The sequence below is a fragment of the Adiantum capillus-veneris genome, chromosome 8 (genome assembly GCF_014529385.1).
Source record: "Adiantum capillus-veneris isolate H3 chromosome 8, ASM1452938v2, whole genome shotgun sequence".
Classification (NCBI taxonomy): Eukaryota; Viridiplantae; Streptophyta; class Polypodiopsida; order Polypodiales; family Pteridaceae; genus Adiantum; species Adiantum capillus-veneris.
The window spans coordinates 27,374,410-27,397,520 of record NC_140938.1 but is presented as its reverse complement, the minus strand read 5'-3'; positions in this window follow the sequence as shown (position 1 = coordinate 27,397,520).

Here is a 23,111-nt window from a genome sequence, read left to right as displayed (position 1 = left end):
GAGAGAGAGAGAGTACGCACGATATACGTGGTTCACCCAATGTGGGCTACGTCCATGAGAAATCAGCCACTCAATGGCTTTAGTACTTCAAAACAAGAAGTAGGTTACAAAGGGATTATACCCTTTTGGAGCTCCCGCCTTGCTTCACTCTCACCACCTCACACCCGCCTTGTTGCATCAACTTCACACTGTGTAATGTGTGTAGAAATGGTCTCCTTTTATAGGCCAAAAGGGTTGCCCTCTCTCATGAGAGGCAGCCATGTGTAGCCGCCCTTGTGTAGATAAGTCCAAATCGGACCCTCCAATCTGCCCATGTGTGGCCGCCCTTGAGAAGACAAGTCTGCTTTTGAATTCGGCCACCGGCCATTGACTTCGGCCACCAGGCACCGACCATTGACTACCAGCCACCACCGGCCAACTGACCGATCATTTTCCGACCACTTTCCGACCGCCATCCGGCCATAATATTCCGGCAAAATGAATATTCCGGCTCCAACGAGTGCTCTTTATTTTCCGGCGAGTTATTCTTCTTCCTGCACGATGGCTTCTCCTCATAATGGGGGCCTTACAAATGTGTGTTTTTAACACAGAAAATTACAAGGGGTAAATCAGGCTCCATACTTAACATTTCCCAATGCCTTGCTTACCTCGACCGATGCTTCTTCCTTCATTAATCTAAGCTCATAAGGAAAGGTTTCACCCCTATGTTGCTGTTTGGTGTCTTCAAAGAATGAGTCAAGTTTCAAACCAGGTATGGCTTTCAAATGAAAGCTCATGACAGAGCTATAGACATTTTTGGTCTCTCTTTCAATAGATGACCACAAAACCTCGATTTGCAACCACTCTCGAAAGACATCCTATTCTCATGTTCCAATTACACCTCTTATGGTTCACACAATCTCAAAATATAATTAGCTCTTTGAAGGATACATGAGTTTGTTCACTTACCAGACTGAGGGATGTCCAAAATCTTCACATCAACAGGATCACTAGAAGCAATAGCCCAAAGATAGTATGTCTTCCTTGCAGGGAGGTTTGCGTAAGCCAATCTGTACAATCATTCTTCTTGAATCCACTTTGGTCAGTTGTTTCACTCAATTGTTTGCAATGTTCTGTATATCCATATTAATATCCAAACTCCATGACAACATGTGCACACTATAAATCTATCATTCACAAATAACCTCCACCAATCATCTCCCAATGCCGGATAAAAAATGGCCAAAACATTTTTGTCATTCTTCTAGAGAATGTTCTTTTGTACTGGTCTTGGAACTCTGAGGGGAGCATTGATTCCTTCTCGACCATAATCTTCTTCAGGGCTAGCGCATGCTTGCCTGCATAACATTTTCCAATGTTTCTTTAATTCACCACCAAATGTAATATGGTGTGTTAGGTTAATTAAGGACAGAATGATGCAGCTTATCGGATGCAATAGTTGCGACATCATAGCCACTAGAACATTGTACCATGTTTTTTTCCCAACTCTTTTGTCAATGTCATCCTACATCCAACTATATACAAACACACATAATCATAGCCATGACAACGTCTTTGGAAGCAAGTCCCACTGTGTGCACCATCCATAACAAGTCTGTGTAGGACATGGTTACGTAATCGATGTCGTCTAAACTACATTGTTATGGAAAACAAAGGTGTAACGATATATTTTTTTCAAATCTATGAACAATGTTTCAACAAAGTTGAACCCACGGCAATGGAGTTTCGTGCTCTTCTTGCTTGGTTCAAAAAATCTTAAAACCATACTTTGCTAGAAATTCTGACTCTAAAAGCTCACATGTACCTTAAGATTTTTAACATCTTTGGACAACATATCTTCATTTATAGGAAATTCACCTCTAGCATTTGCTCCAGCTGACATGTATGCTTCCATTTCCCTATTATCAATTTCCTCTTCAGAAACTTTAACATCTACGACAACTTTGGTAGAGGTACCCCCATGCACCTTTGCCTTGCCTTTTGAACCCTTTTTTGATGCAGATTTAGATGCCGCAATGGGTGGCGATGGCACATGTGACAGTACTGATGGGAGGCGTGCTTTTGGGAAGTGAAACACTAGCAGATGGAAACACTTTTGGTTGTTCTTTCCTTGTTTTCTTTGAAACACTTGTTGCAATACATTGTTTCCAATGTTCTTGTGTAAGATATTTATTGCAAAGTTAGAACAAATTTATATCCAATAGAGATAATGAAAAATATCACCAGATCGCTTTTAGGCCATGCAATGAGACTCTTCTCCGCCTTTTTCAACTTGTTCATTTCCTCATTCATTGGAGGGACATCAGGCAGTGGAGCGTCCTTTGCCATCGTACACCTCAATCACAGCAACAAAATAGCAACTAGATGGTAGTCTGCTTCCATGAAGACATGCCAAGTTCAACGTCTTGTCAATATAACCTTGTCCAATTGCTTCTCCTGTAAATGAACTCAACATATGCTAGCTCCAACATCAGATTACTTCATAGGGGCCATCTTAATTCTCTTCAATAATAGCTGCAAACACATTAAATTGGTAATTCATATATGTGTGGCTCTCTATCAATATCACTAGTTTCCCATTGCGTTGGATGAGCCATCCTTATTTTCCACTATCTTCTTACCCATCCATCCCTCCTTCTCACACTCTCTTTGTGTCCCCCTCTAAGACGAGAGAGAAAGAAAGTGTAACATTAAATGGTGTAGTAACTTGTGTGTAGCGGAAAAATAACATAGACATAGTGAGCATTTCATTAAGGCTGGATTGGACCCTTAGTCTTCTGGCCAATAGGAAACAGGCAAGCCATTGGGCTATTGAATGCTCATTGGACCCCTTGGGAGACTGTCCAATAGTCTTCTAGAGAGTTTAATTTTTATTGGTCCTTTTAACAAGTGTTTTTAAATGAATTAAACTAAAGGTACTCTAGCCTAATTCTCATTGGTCCACATCTATGGCCATCCAATAGGATTTGAATGCACCTTGGGGGCAACTGGGTTACGGAGCTGACATGTGTCCACTATGCCCTTTGTGTAAAGGGAGCTTGCTAGAGTGCGTGTGTGTTTCTCTCTCATCCCCTACTAAAAGGGCTCGCCCCCTCAAGGATAGGGATGTGGGAAGACTTTTGAGTCTTCCCACAAGCATCCAATACTTCCTAGGTTTTGACCATTGGACCTTACCTTTGAATTTTGGAACCTTAGCATTTTGGAAGTCTTAATGGGCTGAACCTTAGGGTCTTTGAAGCTCATTGTTGCACATTGCTCCGCGCGCGCGCGCACACACACACACACAGATACACCTCAAGAAGTACTTCAATTGATAGTCTTGGAAATAATTGTAAGAATAAGCTGTCAAAGCCAATCTTCAAGATATCAATTGAAGTACTTCTTGAGGTGTATCCAAAGAGAGAGAGAGAGAGAGAGAGAGAGAGCGACAGAGGGGGGGAGAGGTGGTTTTTTATTTATTTAGCGTTTACAAGAACTATGCAGGCATCTCTAGAGACTTTGCATTAAACCCTCCACACACACACACACACACACACACACACACACACACACACACACACACACACACAGAGGACAGAGAGAGTAAAATATATACCTTGTGTAGCTCTTAATGATATGCTCTTGAAAGAAATTATGTGATTAAATTATCACATAGGTCTTTGTATAGGCCTAGCTAAAAAGCAAGTTTGCTTTTGCTTTTTTTTTTTAAAATCTTAAGTATAAAATCTCCTCTTTCTCTCCCCCTCCTAGGACTCTCCCTCTCTCCCAGGCGTGTGTCGAGTGGGCATGGGGCATAACAGGTCCTTTACAATCTTCTACAGTTTTTTCTATATAGCACGTGTTGTTCCCACTTCATTTCTCCTGTTTTCATGTAGTTTTCACATCAGGTACAACATTTGCCATGGCTGACAACAACACATATGGTTCAAGATGTTTGCTGATGAGGATAGATTGGATGGGGACAATTACCCTATGTGGGCTTATATGATGCAACATGTCCTTGTGTCAAAGGGTGTCTTGAATATTGTGTTGGGCATTGATGTACATCCTGGTTCTGAGGATAAAGGCGATGTTAAGGATGTTGTAGGTTTTTGGTGGCAAGATTGCTGCTGCTAGAGCTATTTTTCCTACATCTGAGCAAGTTGTTCAGGATGTAAAAGATGCGCACGCTCATGCATTTGTTCTGGAGTGCACTAGTACTCCTCACATTTGTTCAGCAAAATCTACAAAACAGGCTTGGGATATTCTGACCAGTCTTTATGCAAGTCGCAATGAGGCAAAAATTGCATTGCTGCGTAAAGAGCTAGAGTCAAAGATTATGCATGAGGAAGATTATATGGACATTTTTCTTGCTGGTGTCAAGGATATCAAGGAGCAACTTATTTCTGCATGCGAAGTCATTTCTGACAGTTCCCTTGTGGAGATTGTTCTTGATGCTTTGCCAAATTCTTACCAGACTTTTGCTAGTACTTAGAGACTTATGACCCAAGGATATCCAGAAGTTGTCAAGTTTGATGCATTATGCACATTGCTATTGCAAGAGTCACTTTCTAGAAAAAACAGGACTAGACAGCGTGCAGTTGAACAGGCCTTTATTGCTGCTCAAAGAAAAGGTGGTAACAACAATGTGGCCACTTTTCATGGTTCTTCTATGAGTGTTAAATCACATGTTCCTAATGCTTCTGCTGGTAGCAATTTGTCTGGGAATTCTGGTGAAAAGGGAAAAAAGAAGATGTGTTGCCATTATTGTAAAGCTAAAGATCACTTGATCAAGCAGTGTACTGAGTTGAAGGCCAAAGAGGCTAAGAAGAAAGAGACTGGCTCCACTACAAATGCAGCTATTGTTGATCCTTTTGTCCCTGATGCATGCATATCAGTTGTTGCTGCAAATTCACATGTGTGGTATTTTGACAATGGTACTACAAAGTACATTACCTCACAGTCTGTCCCTCATGGGAATTCAATCACTTATGCCAAGAATGCCTCTTATCCGGTTTAGGGAGTTGGAAAGATTGTGCTTACTACTACAAATGGCAGTTCTTTCACACTTGTTGATGCATTCTATGTACCTGAGATCAAGAAGAATCTTTTGTCTGTATCTGCACTTGCTAGACTTGGTCTTGTAGTCAAATTTGTGGGAAGATGTACAATACATGATCTCAGTTTTTGTGATGAAATTGTAGCATTTGGCATTTTATATTCTGGGTTGTATAAGCTCACTTTGTATGACAAGTGTGGGCAAATTTTTGCAAATGTTGTTGTGGATTTAAAGGCTGTTACAGATGCAAAACTTTGGCATGCATGTTTTGGGCATCTAAATTTTGCCAGATTGCTACGTTTGTGGAAATCTAATATGGTTGCTTCTTTTTCGCCTCTTGAAGCACCTGTCAAACATGTTGTATTTTGGGTAAGATGCAACGTTTAAAGTTTCCAAAGAATGGTTCAGTTAGGGCCACATGCAGGTTGCAGCTTGTGCATAGTGATGTTTGTGGGGCCCATGCAAACTCCGTCCTTGGGAAATTACCTTTACTTCATGACTTTCATTGATGATTACTCCAAGCATGCATGGGTGTATCTGCTTAAGGCGAAGTTCGAAGTATTTTTGTGCTTCAAGCAATTTTTGGCTATGGCTGAAAATGTCTCAAAATGTACTATGGGCAGCCTCCGTTCCGATCGAGGGGGGAAGTATATGTCTCATGAATATAATACATTTTTGGCTAGTCGTGGGAAAAAACACCAATGTACAGTTTCGTATACACCTCAACAAAATGGTGTTGCTGAGAGGAAAAACAGATCACTTACAAAAATTGCAAGATTTATGGTCAAAAGTTAAGATTTTCTACATTCATTTTGGCTTGATTCTATTATGTGTGCCACTTATGTACCTAACATGTGTCCTACAAAAGGTTTGCAGTCTATGACACCTTATGAAGCATGGCATGCTAGAAATCCTTCTATTGAAGACATGCGTGTTTTTAATTGTTTGGCATCTGCTTTGGTGCCACAAACGTAGTGCAAAAAATTGGATGATAGGGCTGTCAAATGCATTTTTGTTGGTTATAGTACTGAAAGCAAAGGTTACAGGTTGTAGCATCCGCAAACAAAGCGTATCTTGCTTTCACTGGATGTTGTGTATGTGGAAGATTCTTATTAGCACTTGTTGTCATGTACTAGAGACGGTGATGTAAGCTCACAGGACATTTATGACACTTTGTTGCCTCTTTTTAATGGTGAAAGTTTGAATGTAAATTCCAATGAGGCAAATGTACAGCCTATGGGGTTTTTTAAAAATGTTACAGATCAGCCTATTACTGATGCAGATGTACATGATGTACTTGATGAGAAAAGGGTTGAGAATGAGCAAGCTAAAGGTATGCCTAAATGGTTGGTGCATACTTTGCATGACAGTAAATTGGATGCACCTTTGTCTAGTCGTACTCGTTCAAGTTCTCACCATGCATCTTATGCATCAAATTGTTATGCTTTGGCTGTGTCTAGTTTATGTGATGTAGAGGAACCTATGTCTTTTGATGAAGCACAAAATTCAAAGAATTGGATAGCTGCCATGCAATCAGAATATGATGCACTTATAGAAAATGACACATGGACTTTATGTGATTTGCCTCCTGGAAAAAAGGCCATTGGTACAAAGTGGTCTTACAAGTTGAAACACAAGCTAGATGGTGAGATTGATAAGGCATGACTTGTTGCAAAGTGTTATGCACAACAAAAAGGCATAGATTATGAAGAGACTTTTGCTCCCACTTGTCGTATGACTAATGTGATGTGCATTGGCAGTTGTTTTTGGTTGGGATGGACATCAGTCAGACATGGTTACTTCTTTCTTGAATGGTTACATATTTGAGGAAGTTTGTATAATGTAGCCTCGCGGTTTTGTCAAAGAAGGACAAGAGGATAAAGTGTGCAAATGTAAGAAAGCTTTGTATGGGTTGAAGCAATCTCCTCCTGCTTGGTATGAGAAGGCTGACACTCATTTGGTCAAATGAGTCTTTTGTAACAATCCAACAGAAAGCACATTGTATGTAAAGCGTGAGGGTGATATACTTCTCATTGTGGTTCTCTATGTGGATGATTTGCTGATCACTAGACCAAATGAGGGACATATTTTTGAATTTAAGGTTGATTTGAATGCTACTTTCAAGATGAAAGATTTGGGACTGTTGCATCATTAGTTGGGTATACAGTTTAAGCAGTGTGATGGTGGTTTTGCCTTGTGGGGGTTTCTAATTACCGAGCAAAAAAAATCGAGCAAAGACAAATTCGAGCAAATTGATACAATAGCAAAAATGGTGAAAGAAAAAATTATACCATGCACATTACTTTCACTACCACAAATCTAACACTCAATCGACAAAAAATGAGATTTTAGAACCATTATGAAAATTGAATACCTGAGACACACGAAATCCCTTCATCATACTTGAAACATATACAATTCAATTCCATGTGGAATACCTCCCCTAAAAAGTAGCTGACAAAAAAGTCGGCAAGCTCATGTTTATTAATTACCAAAAGTTCAAGCTCCAATTTACTAAATAATTACCAAAAGTTTAAGTCAAGACTACTCGTCTCGCTTAAGTTCGTTGGAAGCTAGTGCAGGATTGGCTTCTAAGCTGCCTCTTAATTCTCCAAGCCCTCCTAATTGCAAATTTAAGCATAAAATAAAGCTTGAAGAGGTGCCTTGCAGGGACCTCCAAAAGGTTGCTTTATATGTTCATTTTGGTTTTGGAACCATTTTCCTTGAGGACACTTTCTTACCTAACTACGAGTCTATTGTGAGATCAATAGATAGAATTGAACGACCCAGAGCCAAATGCAAGTTCTTCTGCACAAGAAAGGCCCAAGTCTTAGGTGCATTTGCATGTTGGATGCAGAGATAAAGTCATGAAACAACAATATCTTAAAACCTTCTATAGTGTGAGTGCTCTCACTGTGAAAAACACCCAAAGTCATGGCACAGCTAGAGAATCATCTAGTCCCAGGATATCCAGACCAAGATTGAAAGAATCTTTTAGTTTTAGCTCACAGAATGATAATTTATAGCTTCCAAAGCGTGCGAGATCTTTTGCAGCAAACAGGTAAACAAGGGCAACCATCATAGGAGCAAAGGTATAATAGAATTGTTTCTTCTCCATGCTGACCTCTGTGGCTACAATCCAATGTCCCTCCAATCTGTCGCAGCACTATTGTCAGTGACTTAGGATAAATATCAGACGTCATCAGCACTATGGGGTATACCATGTTGGAATGCATCAAGCGTGTTGGTTCGAATCCTGACTTGTGTTGAGCAAAGTTCGTGCTCATTCATAACCCACCCTGGTTCGGATCCCGAGCCTTGTTGAACAGAGTTTGTGCTCAATTGTAGCCTTTGTTCAAACACTTTTCGTGGAATGAAGTCCCTACGGCCACATGGCAGGCACTACAAGAGGTTGTGTGCTCTTGTGACGCTGTTAGCGACGGAAATACACTGGGTTTTTATAACCCCCGGCGTCGCTAATAGCGTCGCTACGAGAGCGTCGCTATAGGCGTCGCTATAACCGTCGCTATATAGAGACGCTCATAGCGACGCTCATAGCGACGGTTATAGCGACGTTTACACAGAAGTCTATAGCGACGCTCATAGCGACGCTACAGAGCCATAAATAGCGACGGTTATAGCGACGCCCGAGAGAATTTTTTTTTGGTGACAGGGCATTGAATGCCCTGCCACCCATCAACCATATTGTACTTGATTCACTTTTTAAAAAAAGTGCAAGGGTAGATAATAGACCCAAAATAGTCACCCACAAGACGCACTGTTTGCAAAATTGACAAGCGTAAAATTGACAATTGTACACATCATAGGCAAAATGAATTGATTGGCAAATGTAATAATGACAATTGTACAACATCATAGGCATAAAGAATTGATTGGCAAAATGAACTGCGGTGACAAATGTAATAATATACATGGTTCAAAAAGACGTATAAAATTCGTCTCATGATACATAAGCTATGAGAAACCCTAAACTAATGCTATCTAGCTATGGCTAAACTGACGTCGTCTAGTTAGACGTCTCATCGCGTCCAAGCGGCGTATCTGTCGGATTCTGCAAAAAAAGACAATAAGACAGCTTTCAGTAAGTATAAACATATAACGACATTTATAAAACAATACAAAAAATAGAAAAGAGTAAACCCTAATACTAACCATGCCACCGCCAGAACTGAGAATGTCCATCAGGGCGTTTAAGCCCTTCCTGCCTGCATACTCGCGCTCGTACGGTGTGGGATCACTTCCTGTCATCGACCACTGTCAAAACATACAAAGATTTCATTATGTTAGAATTAAAAAACTCATAAACCCTAAACTATCGAACATAAAGAGCAATGCGAAAACACTTACAAAATCGGCCTCAAATGATGCCCACCCACTGCTCCCCAAGTGGTGCGAGCTCCCTGCCTCTACTCGCGCTCTGGCTGCATCCTTTTGTTGCTTCCACTTGTCGGGATTCTCGCGCGCTGCTTTCTTCGCATTCTTCCAATCTTCTTTGGCCAGCCAATCTGGCATGTTCCACCCATGCTTGATTGCTTTTTGCACTTCGGAACGCTTGTGTTTGCAGTATTCGCGCATTCGAATCTTCATCAGGTCTTCATTGAAGCGCTGATCCCGTGTTGGAACGGGAAACTCATCATGAAGTATGCTGATGACTCTGTTTTTTAAATCACTTGGTACTTCACTCCATTTGTTTAGTATGTAGTGTCTAAACAGCTGAGAGCAAAGACCACGCATGCGCGAGATCACCTTCTTGCCGTCATCATCCATGATGATGCCGCCGCTGAAGTCGACGGAGTAAGGAAAGCCCTCTGGCCGGTGACGCGTGAACCTAGGTGTCCCGGCAGGGGTCTCTAACGGCGTGTCGATGGGGGTACGGACGTCAGGTGTCTCCACCGGCGTCTGGGCCCCGAAGCGAGGAGTGTCGAGTGGGGTGGCTCCTGGCGGAGTAGGTAGAGGTGTGTAGCTACTAGGAACAGTCAGCCGCGCAAAACCTGGCGTAGATGGCGATGTTGTGGCTGGTGTGGGTGCGGGCAAAGAAGGGGAGGGTAAAGAGCCTCGTCGAACACGAGGCGGTGTGGAGGCATCGGTGGCGGAATCCCCACAACAACCGCCACCGCCACCACTAGAGCGCCGGTGTCTAGCCGAGTGTGAAGATCGTCTCGTCGACGCCGAAGCTTCGGAGCGCGCCGAATGCTCCGAAAGAGAGGGAGATGCGGATGGAGTAGGAACGCGCGATGATGCGCCAGAGCGATGACGCTCCACGTACCACTGTCTCTGCTGCGGTGACAAAGAAGAAAGAAACTCCTCATCATCCATACCTGCATTAAACACACGAATATTTAAACTTAATATTGAATGAATAGAGTAGACAATGACGCAAAGACCATTAAATACAATGACGTACTGACGCATATAAATACAATGACGCAATGAATTGAGTGATAGAAGAGGCAAGTCGAAAACTCAGAATTTTCAATCAAAAGATGTGAGTGCGAGTAGAAAAGAGCGTTATACATCATGGAAAGTACTTAGAGAGCCAGAGCTTTTACAACACGGAGCAAAATTGTTCAAATACAATATTTGTGGCTTTAAGAGATCTCTCTCTCATCCTCGCATAACTCAGCATAACTTCCTATATCTATATAGAGCTCTCCGTTTAAACACATATCCTCTGTTTCATTTTGTAGCTCCTCTACATGCACCCCATATAGAGTAGTAGCATCTTGATGCTCGTCTGGCACCACCGCAGCGGCTTCTGATTGAGCATCTTCTCTGATCTCCTCCATTGATGCCATTGTGATTGGAACATGGTAGCCTTCATACGTCCTTGCACTACGAGGGGCTACCTCTATGACGTACCACCAGTTTGATGTAGACTTTGTAGGATGAAATATTACCTGCCAGAGCCACATAACTTACATGAGAGCTTTCAAGCACATAACTTGTAAAAGGGGGATGTTAACTATTTACATACTTACTTGTTCACAATGCTCGGGTAGTACGAAAGTGTCTCTTAGGTCAGTCCATTTCTTAGTAGAATCCACCTCAAGAAAACCAGACTCTCCTCTACGCACAGTAGCGTTGCGACCCTCCATGATTATCTTGAACCATTGCACGTCGAACAAGTCGACAAAAAATCCTCTGTAATCGATCCTCAAAATCTCTTGTAGCGTGCCGAAGTAAGTGAGTTCCGCCACCACAGGATCTGCATCAGAGGAACGTCGTCGACTAGACTGTTCAAATTTTGCCATGATTCCACAATCTTGAGTAAAACGCTTTTTGTCGATCCGTTCCACCCTAAAATGTCGACCTTTACACCATGCTGCTGTGTATGACTTATACTACAAAGAACAAAGATTATGAGTGGTCGTTCAAACGTTTAGAAATAAAGTCACTAGCTAGTCGTACATTGCAAACTTACCTTGGTCGCGCAACCCCGAGAGTACTCCCACTCTTCCTCAGTCACTTCGTCACCGCATTGTTGTGCGCTTTTCAATTGGTTGTGCAACCATCTTAAGCTCATGAATGTTGGTAGGCTCTCCAGACCCGTCGGATAGTGCATCGGTGGTCGTCTTCCCCATCTCCACTCAATTTGTGCCCTTTGTCGCTCTTGCTTTGCATCCTCATATTGTGAAATCCACTTTTGCATCACTGGATTGTGAAGCATACAAAATCGGTTGATTTCAGCCTCTAGATCTTCCGTCATCTTCTTCTCAACACCGAGAGTGCACATGACAATCCCAGATATGCGCTCATCATCTATGGTTCGCCATAGCGTGTCCCGGGCTTTATCAAATCCGTCTAGCCACTCTCCAATGTACACTAGGGACTCTGATACCAACCAACCTTCTGCCATGCTACCCTCCGGACGTGCCTTTTGACGCACATATCCCTTAAGCGTTTTCATGAAACGTTCTAAGAAGAACATCCATCTGGAATGAACTGTGCCAGCTATTTCCACCTCATCAACTATGTGAACAAGAAGATGCACCTGAATGGTTAGCATGGTAGTAGGAAAATGTTTCTCAAACATGCACACAAGCTCCGCAGCATTTAGTTTGGCGAATGGTATGGAGTCTACGTTGATCTCCTTTTGTGAGATCCATTGCACCAGCTTTGCAAGTTTGTAGATTGTGTTACGGATGTCGAGAGACAAACATCCCTCAATGGCGACCGGTAAAATAAATTGTAAAGTATGTGCAGCAATGATATTAAAGTCCACATTTTATGCAATGATATTAAAGTCCACTATGAACGTACCTGACACATTTTATGCCAATCGTGTGACTTCAAACCGGTAAGCTTTTCTTATTTAGTAAAACACGTTCGGAGCGAGTGCATTACGCCAGTGGGGGTCCGCAAAGATCGAATGGTCTCTTTTACTTTGCGTTCTTGGGCTCCTGTGAAAATCCATGGTGCTTTAGGGAGTTTTATCGATCCATCAGACGCTGTTTGCGGCCAATATTGCTCCATACGATCCACATTTCTAAGGTCAACTCTGGCTCCCAAAGTATCTTTCTTGCCGGTCAAATGGTCCCATAGTAGATTACCCACATTCTTGAATATGTGCATTGGATCGAGCAAGTGATTGATAATGAGTTGGGGCCAGTATGGTAGCTCGTACCATAGAGATAGTCTCTTCATCCCTGGAGGCAATCCGTCATCGCACATCTCCTTCTGCTCTAACCATGCTTGTGCAGACATCCTTGGTGGCTCTCTTCCCAAAAAGCCGTCGCGTAACACATGATTCTCTGGAAGATACGCTTGATGACCTTCGTAGATTTACTTCTTCAGTGAGGGCGCCCTACGTGCATTCAGTCTAGGTCCACATGTGACACATGCTCTATATCCGCTTGTTTGAAGCCCTGCATGTATACACATGATAATAGATCAACTATGGGAAAAAACAAGATTTACAGTGTCTGAGTGAGGAGTGTCAATAGATCACCTGAGCATTCTGTTAGCCCGGGATAGTCATGCATGGTCCACATTAGAATGCCTCTGATCAAAGCATTCCGTCATCCTGTGTGTCGGCTCATATCCACCACCTCTATGCCAATCCACAATTGTTGTAGCTCTTCCAATAGTGGACGAAGATACACATCCATATTCTCCACTTTATATCGCCCTGGCACAATCAAGCTTAGCCATAGGTGCCCCTTCTTCGTAGTCAACCACGGGGAAATGTTGTAGTTGACGATGACAACGGGCCATACACTGTAAGATGTTGATCTTTGACCAAATGGATTTACGCCATCCATAGCCAGGCCTAAGAGCAAATTTCGAGCTTCCCTGGCAAAATCAGACCATGTTCCATCTATATGTTTCCAGGCTACGCAATCTGCAGGAATTCGTAGCACACCATCCGAAGATTTATTCTCCTCATGCCATGATGCTAGGGCGGCCATGGACTTACATTCGAAGAAATGCTTGATGCGAGGAAGCAGAGGAAAATGTCGCAAAACCTTTTGTGGAATTTTTGTCCCGTGGAGATCTACTCGATATCTTTCGGAATCACATTTCGGACACTTCTCCATGTCTATGTATTCCCCTCTGAAAAGAATGCAGTCATTAGGACAAGCGTGGATAGAATTGTAATCCATCCCCAAGTTTCGCAAAATCTTTCTTGCTTCATTTCGGGAATCTAGCATCACATTGTCAGCTTGTGCTCTTTAAGCAATCTACACAACATAAAAATACGATACAGTAGTGTAAAAATCTATCAGATCATTATACATTTAGAGTTTTATTAAAGTAAACTAATTGTAATAGATCACCTAAAAAGCGCTGTGACGCTAGTGTCACTCCATCCAAACTTTGCCTGCATGTTGAGAAGAACCAGGAGTGCTTTCAATCTAGACATACGTGCTCCATTATACAATGGCGTATCGGCTTCACTTTTCATATCATCATAGATAAGCCTTTCTGAATCCATGATCGTCTCGATCATTTCATCAATCTCGGGCTCAAACATTGCCTCGTTGGGAATGTGCTCTACATGATCATCCCCCGAGCTGTCAGAGGCTACATCTTGTGGCCTCACATATGCTGCTTGACCAAAGCGCCTGCGAACACGTCTATTGGGTTGCAAGATTGCTGCTTGTTGGCCAGCGTCAGAGTCCGACGAGTTATAATTAGCAACAACTCAATCTATAATAGATGGATCGAACTCGCCAAATTCGCGAACGTGCTGCAAAGAAACACGTCTTGTCCGTCGCACAGCATGCTTGCATTGATTACAAGGACATAAGACCCTCGTTGAGAGATAGGTGTTTCGGTTGGACGGTCCCACATCCTCGTCGCTACTCATAATGAGGATAAAAATCTTATAACCTGGACAACAAATTTAATATTCTATTGGCATTCTTTGTCTTCTCTCTCTCTCTCTCTCTCTCTCTCTCTCTCTCTCTCTCTCTCTCTACCTCACATTCTCTAGTCATGTCCTATCCCCGCACACCTCGGTCTAGAGGTGCACAGAGATCAGAACCACCGGGTTATAATCTCGTCTTTATTGGTCAATACCTATATTTGTGGGTACAAGAAATCTACAGACCCACGTCTACATGATACTGCATGTAGTGGACAAAACCCCTTTGCCTCTTCTCTAGCTGTAGCACTTCACATCATCTTAACATCTTTTCACAGTAGATCTTTTCACTGTTCGTCTAACTCTAAACCCTAAACCGTAAGTAATTCTTGCGTGGACTCGATCTAATGTAAATAAGCGTAAATCTAAATAAACGTAAATCTAACTAAAAATAAACCTAAATCTAATTTAACGTAAGTCTACATCTAACCTAATCTTTAACGTCTTTTGGGATAGTTTCCTACGACGTTAAAACTCTCTTCTTCTTGTGTGTGTGTGTGTGTGTGTGTGTGTGTGTGTGTGGGTAAACCTAAATAAACCTAAGTCTAATCTAATATAACATAAATCTAAATCTAACGTAAATTATGTTATATTAAAAACAAAGAACTAAACTAACAGGGATTATAAGAACCTTAAAACTGATTTAACACATAATTTTTCACATAACTCGGCAAGAGTTGGCATTCTCATCACTAAAGATGTGAGAGTTAACTTATGGCGGTGGCGCTGCCTCATCTCCATCCACATCCGACGACAGCAATTGGCCCTTTGGACCGTTCTTGCTCTTGTTACTAACTTTGAAGTTGTTGTTGAATGACTAGAGGTTGTCTAGATGGTCATTGTCGGGGATGTAGTGACTCTTGCCGCCCTAAAGATCCACCTTCTTCCCTATCTTCTGAAGACATTTCACCATTACTTTTGGATCGACGGACCCACCATGAGTGAAGGCAGCAATACCCTATATTCCATTGAGGGCTTTCTTCACCCGCTTCATGCAGGCATCGCAGTCTATGGAGACCTAAATCTAATCTAATATAACGAAAATCTAAATCTAGCGTAAATCTAACTAAAAATAAACCTAAATCTAATCTAATTTAACTTAAATAAACCTAAATCTAATTTAACGTAAGTCTACATCTAACCTAATCTTTAACGTCTTTTAGGATAGTTTCCTATGACGTTATAACTCTCTTCTTCTTGTGTGTGTGCACGTGTGTGGATGTGTGTGCCAATAAAAAGAGATAAATGGTATAACCTTTCTATCACCCATGCCAAGTATGATAGATTGGTTATGCCATTTCCCTCTTGAATAATAGGTCTTGAGTTCAACTCCTCGTCGGCTAGATCTTTAGGTCTTTTAATTTTAATTAGTTTCTTACGACGTTAAATTAGTTTCTCTCTCTTTCTCTCTCAATGTGTGTGCGTTTTTTTGTTTATGCATGTTTTCTCTCTCAATGTTCGGTTTTTTGTTTATGCATGTTCTCTCTCTCTTTTCCTCTTTCAATGTGTGCGTTTTTTGTTTATGCATGCTCTCTCTCTCTTTTCCTCTCTCAATGTGTGTGCGCATTCTTTGTTTATGTATGTGTGTGTGCGTTTTTGTTTATGTTTGTACTCTTTCTCTCTCTCTCTCTCTCTCTCTCTCTCTCTCAAAAACACTATGTGTGTGTGTGTGTGTGTGTGTGTGTGAGAGAGAGAGAGAGAGGGAGAGAGAAAGAGGGGAAGGGAACATGAGAGTGAGGAGAGGGAAGGAGCATACCTGGCTCTCCTTCCTCTCTTCGTGTGTGTGTGTGTGTGTGTGTGTGTGGAGAAGAAAGAGAGAGAGAGAGAGAGAGAGAGAGAGAGGGAGAGTGTTACCTGCTCTTTGTTTGAGGGCGTCGAAAAACTCAGATTTGAGATCGAGTTTTTGGACGTTCTCTGTTATTTTTTTTAACCCAGCCGACGTCGTTATGAGCGTACATTTGCGACGCTCATAGCGACGCTTATAGCGACGTCGAAAATTTTTTTTTTGAGCGTCGCTGTGTGAACGTCGCTAATATGAATAGCCTTTTGTAGTGAAGCTCTCAAGGATCCCATCCTTGAGAGTCTTATATCAAGCATGAACCGGATTGCATGAGCATGGTTCTATGGGCAGGAAGTAGCAAATGGGCAAAACGCAGCAATTGTAGCTGTGACCATGTGAGTGAGACAAACAAGAGCAAAAGATAAATCATTAAAAAAATCTTCGAATCCAACTCATTTTTGGCAATTGTTATTTTTTTAAATAAACCTGGCTCGACCTGTAGATATCACGAGGAATCTCCAAGAGATCCCCCTTCTTGACGTTTATTCCTAAGTTAATCAACTAGCAACAAGAGAAGTTCTCAGCAAGTCAAAAGACATAGTCTGAAATTTTAACTCCCGCCAAAGATTTTGCACTTAGAGTTGCTGCGCTACACCATGCAGACAAAGGCTCATGATGCTTGCCTTGCGACCTTTTTGTTTTTGAACATACTCATTAACAGCCCGCCCCCCTTCCTTCCTTTCGTCTTCTCCATGCGCAGATTCGACAAGGTGCACTGCTGCTCCCTTTTCCTTGTGCGCATGGAATCAGCTGTCGCGCATACAACCGTCATCATGGCCTCCTTTGGTGTTTGCGCCAATTGTGCTTGCTGGCAGAGGTATCGAATCAGATGCGTTTTTTTAATGATTTTACGCCAATTGGTGCCCCTTACTGGTTTGCTACTGCAACCAGTCCGCGCCGGCGCGGAATGGTTGCAGCAGCAAACCAAGGGCTTGCTCTGGAGCGGACTGGTTGTGGAGCGTGCAATGCCACAGGCAAATGAAGCGGAGGTTGAGGTGTTTGACGACGGACCACAGTGATTGGAAAGATTGGATTGTAGCCGCAATCCCCAGCTTCCATGCATCTCTCTCTCTCTCTCTCTCTCTCTCTCTGCTGGGGCTGAAGCGAGCAGATGGTGTGGTGGGGAGGGAAGCATAGCATCATGAGAAGGGGGGGAGGAGCACATGCAGGCCAGGGAGCGCACTGACAAGGGGAGTGGAAGGGGGGAGGGCGAGTTGTATAGCCAGGTATGTGCTAACGATTTCAAAAAATGCTACGTCGGCATGGAAGCTGGAAAAAAGTGAGAAATGAAGCAAGTGCAGACAGCGTTGTCGCTAGCAGGGCAAAGGGGTGCGATATTAGCAGGGAGAAGGGGCGCGAGGGCCTGGTGTCGACAGAAGCCCGCATCCACCTACGTCTAGCTCCTGTGCATGCCCTATAGCACACAGTAAAATTATACTTTTATCTTGCACAACTCATCGAAGGAGCGCCAGCAAGGAGCTGGAGTGTGATGGATAGTGAGGAGTGTAGAATCAGTACATTTGCAGTTCGAACCTATCATCGGCTTATGTTTTATTTTGGATTGAAGAAGGCATCCATGAGAATTATGAAGACCTCTGCAGAAGGCATCTGCAAAAATTTTGCCATTTTCAATTACTAGATAAAAAACTGAATCGAATGAGAATGAGATACCAACGGTTCAACACCACTCATTTATCGAGAAAATTAAAGTGTGAAGGAGAAGACCAGTCGTCGACACAGACAAGGAGTATTAGGTGAGGCGGGGGACGAGGATGGAATACGCAAAGGCAAGAGGTCGTGGCACCGTGCATCAAGCAGGTGCTAGTCTTGAATTATGCGAGAAGACATGCAAGGTTTCATATTTGCATAGTTACACTTCTATAGCACCTCATGTGATTGCCCGAGTTGTTATGGGAGTTTGGCATTAATCATATGTCAGGAGTGTGTGAAGTCGAGCCATGAGGATAGATTGTTTTTAAGATATGCACCGCCGCCACATGTTGTGAATTTGGCTAGATTAATTTGGTCTTCAAGCTCAAGGAGTCATATAATTTAGAAACTTCTTTAATCTAGCTTGTCCGCAAATGACAAGGAAATCTCTTGAATGCTAGGTACTATCAACTACTAATTGATTATGTTTTGCTCATTAATGCTTAGGAGGCACAGGGCTAGAAAAATACATTTTTCCTAACCAGTGAAAATAAGGGCAAACTTGAAAGTCTCCCAAGTTTTAGGTCAATTAAAATTTGAAGATTTTGTCGATAACTACACTAAAACATGTAAATTTCTTGATGTTTTTAAGGCAAGCTCAAAATCTAATTGGGATTTTACAATTTTTAGTCGATTAAAATACAATGGATCTTGGGTTTTTTCTAACACTGCTCTTGTACTTCAGCAATTTGCTCTTAGGAATAAAGAATGTTTGAAGGGAATTTGCTCGATTATTTCGTGGCTCGAAAATACTCGCTCGCCAATTTGTATAACCTAGTGTGTCAGACAAGTTACATAGAGACATTGCTATGTAAGTTTGGACTTGAGGATTGCAAACTATTGCCACTCCGTGGAAACATGTTTAATATTGAGTTTTCATGATGTTGCTGATCGTACCGATGTCACTCTTTACCAAACTAGATGACTCATTTATGTATGAAACATGAGGCCAGATATTCAGCTTGCAGTCTAATAGGTCAACAAATTCATGCATAGCCCAGGGTTTAAGCATTGGCAAGCTGTCAACAGGATTTTTTGCTACTTGAGTGGCACTTTCCATCTTGGATTTTTTATCCCAAGGGGGATTATTGCCGCCAGACTTACATGCTTTTTCGGACTCAGATTGGATTGCTTGTTTTGACACACAAGTGTCCAAAAGTGGTTTTTTTTTCATGCTCGGCGGTTCATGTATCTCATGGTTGAGCAAGAGGAAACCTACCGTGGCCACTTCTAGTTGTGAGGTTGAGTACAGAGCAGCCTACACAACTACGGTTGAGTGTGTATGGATCAGATGCCCCATGGCTAATTTGGGTGTTGGACAGGACACTGCCAACACTATCTACACTAACAGTCAGAGCGCATTGGCAGTTGCAAGGAATCTAGTTTTTCATGCTCGCACAAAGCACATTGAGGTGCATTACCACTATGTCAGGGAAAGGCTCTCAGCAGGAGAGATCAGTTTGGCTTATGTGCCAATACAGGACAACCTTGCATATCTTTTCACAAAGGCATTGTCTCGTGAAAAGTTCGAAGCTTTGGGCTTACTCCCCTTTGTGGATTGATCATGTCCTCAGGGCATGGCACTTCCCTGTACTCTATTAGCTCTCGTTCACCGCATCACTCCCAGGGGGGATTTGTTATTATATACATGTGGTAGTGATGTGTGTGAACACACTTAGTATTTTCGGGCCATTTTTTCCCTCACTAGGAGGTTTTTCCCCCCGTGCATTATATATACGCCCATCACTCTAGGACTATCTTATCTTTCCATTGCACATTAAGTAATATACTCTCTGTTGTCTTGAGATTCCTTTGTCTTCTCCGAGATGTGTGTGTTTTCCTGCAACCCTAATTCCAACATCTCCCTCCCTCCCCCAAGTCTCTCTCTCCCTCTCTCCCTCTCTCTCTCTCTTCCCCATGCGTGTGAGAAGTGGGCACTTAGCTCCCATGCGTGTGATTAGTACCCACACTACTCACACGCATGGGGAAGAGAGAGAGAGAGAGAGAGAGAGAGAGAGAGAGAGAGAGAGAGAGAGAGAGAGAGAGAGTAAGCACCCACTAATCACACACATGGGAGCTAAGTACCCACTACTCACACACGTGGGGAAGGAAGAGAGAGAGAGAGAGAGAGAGAGAGAGAGAGAGAGAGAGAGGGCATAGGGATGTTAGGAGAATAAAGAGAGATAGATCTTTGCAACTTTTTTTTCTTAAAGTATACTCCTAAGCATCCACTTGTCACACACATGGGAGAGAGAGAGATATGGAGAGAGAGACCTCTGGAGGAGGGAGTATGAGGGAGGGTAGGAGCCCATAAAATGCAAGCAGGGGAGAGAGATAGAGACTAAGAGGGAGGAAGAGAGTGTAATTTTTTAAATAAAACTGCAAATAGATTCTCTCTCTCTCTCTCTCTCTCCATCAAAATTAGGAGAGAGATTGTAAGGGAGGGAGAGAGATTAGGAGAGAGATTGTAAGGGAGGGAGTAAGGGAGGGAGAGAGTAAGGGAGGGAGTAAGGGAGGGAGAGAGATTGTAAGGGAGGGAGTCTCTCTCTCTCTCTCTCTCTCTCTCTCTCTTAATCAAAATTAGGAGAGAGATTGTAAGGGAGAGAGAGAGAGAGAGAGAGAGAGAGAGAGAGAGAGAGAGAGAGAGAGATTGTTGTAGAAACTGGTAAAGGGGAAGGAGAGGGACTATAGGAATTGTTGGTAGGAGGAGAGATGGAAAATGAGTGACAAAGAGGGGAGGGAGACAGAGAGGGATGAAGTAGTTGAATGGGGGAAGATAGATAGATAAATAGATAGATAGATAGATAGATAGAGAGAGAGAGAGAGAGAGAGAGAGAGAGAGAGAGAGAGAGAGAGAGAGAGAGAGAGAGATGCATTGAGACAATGTGGGAAGAGAGAGTGCAAGGTGAGAGAGGGGAAGCTAGAGCAAGAGAGAGACGGTGAGAGATACAAAAATATAAGAGGGGAAAAAGAAATTGAGAGATAGACTAAAGCCCATAAAAGATAGAGAGGTGGACAAAGAGAGGGAAAGGGAGAGAGATGGGTAGAGACAAACATATAATAGTATTATGAATTGTCTATAAATATACCTTTGTGGATAAAAAATTTCATGTAGACATACACCATAACCCTAACCAACTCTATCTGAGCCATGGCTTCCTCTTCATCGTGCAAGGTCAGTTTGCTTTTGGATGCTTTTTATGTTGAACCAATATTCCTTGATTGTCCTGCAAGGTTTGCAATCCTAGAGATTTTGGGGTTTGTAGTAACAACGAAATGTTTGCTATCTTGTCTACCCCTGAGGGAGATATTCAAACCCAAATGAAAGATGGTGTGATGTTTGGGGATCAGTTTCAATTATATTGGACTCAACCTTGTCTACAAAATTCCTCTTGGTAAAAACAAGGATACCCGAAGCTTTGGTGGAGGAGGTTTGGATCAAAGAAGAGAATAAAGATAAGAACGTTCTACCAAGTTCAGGCAAGTAGGAGAAAATAAAAAGTGCACTCGAGTACATAGAGCTAAATAGCCACCAGTACCCCAAGTGATTTCAAGGTGCTTAATAAAGAAAAAGGTTGTAGAAGTGCCACAAGAATATAATGTGATTGCATCTATGAGCTGGATCATGTGACAAATGATGTTTCCAAGATGTTGGGGATGGAACAACAGTATGACGGCCATTGTTGGGTGAAGCCTATTCAATCTAGAATGGGGTATCCGACTATGAGGCAAAGTATGTACTTAATAGGTGTCCTATGAAAGCTTTGTAGTCTATTACTCCATATGAAGCATGGCATGACAGAAAGCCTTCTATTGAGCACATGCGTGTTTTTGGCTGTTTGGCATATGCTTTAGTGCCACAAACTCAGCGCGAAAAATTGGATGATAAGGCTGTCAAATGTATTTTTGTTGGTTATAGTGCTGAAAGCAAAGGTTACAGGTTGTATCATCCGCAAAAAAAGCATATTCTGGTTTCACGGGATATAGTGTTTGTGGAAGATTCTATTCAGCCTTTGCTGTCATGTACTAGAGATAGTAATGTAACCTCACAGGACATTTATGACACTTTGTTGCCTCTTTTCAGTGGTGGAAGTTCGAATGCAAATTCCAATGAGGCAAATGTACAGCCTATGGGGGTTTCTGAAAATATTACAAATCAGCCTATTACTGATGCAGATGTACATGATGTACCTCATGAGGAAAGGGCTGAAAATGAGCAGGCTAGAGGTATGCCAAAATGGTTGGTACATACATTGCGTGACAGTAAACTGGATGCACCTTTGTCTAGTCGTACTCGTTCAGGCTCTCGCCATGCATCTTATGCATCAAATTGTTATGCTTTGGCTCGTCTAGCTTACATGATGTTGAGGAACCTCTATCTTTTGATGAAGCATAGAATTCAAAAAATTGGATGGCTGCCCTGCAATCAGAATATGATGCACTTATAGAAAATGACACATGTACTTTATGTGATTTGCCTCCTGGAAAAAAGGCCATTGGTACGAAGTGGGTTTACAAGTTGAAATGCAAGCCGGATGGTGAGGTTGATCGCCATAAGGCTTGACTTGTTGCAAAGGGTTATGCACATCAAAAAGGCATAGATTGTGAAGAGACTTTTGCTCCCACTTGTCGTATGACTACTATGCGTTTTCTATGTGCATTGGTAGCTCATTTTGGTTGGGATGTACATCAATCAGACATTGTTACTGCTTTCTTGAATGGTGACATATTTGAGGAAGTTTAGGTAATGCAGCCTCGCGGTTTTGTCATAAAAGGACAAGAGGACAAAGTGTGCAGATGTAAGAAGGCTTTGTATGGGTTGAAGCAATCTCCTCGTGCTTGGTATGACAAAGCTGACACTCATTTAACGAAACAAACAGTCCAACAGAAAGCACATTGTATGTAAAGCGTGAGGGTGATGTACTTCTCATTGTGGTTCTTTATGTAGATGATTTGTTGATCATTGGACCAAACGAGAGACATATCGCTGAATTTAAGGCTGATTTGAATGCTACTTTCTTGAAAGATTTGGGGTGGTTGCATCATTACTTGGGTATACAGTTTAAGTAGTGTGATGGTGAAATTTGCTTGTGTCAGAAAAGTTACATAGAGACATTGCTATGTAAGTTTGGACT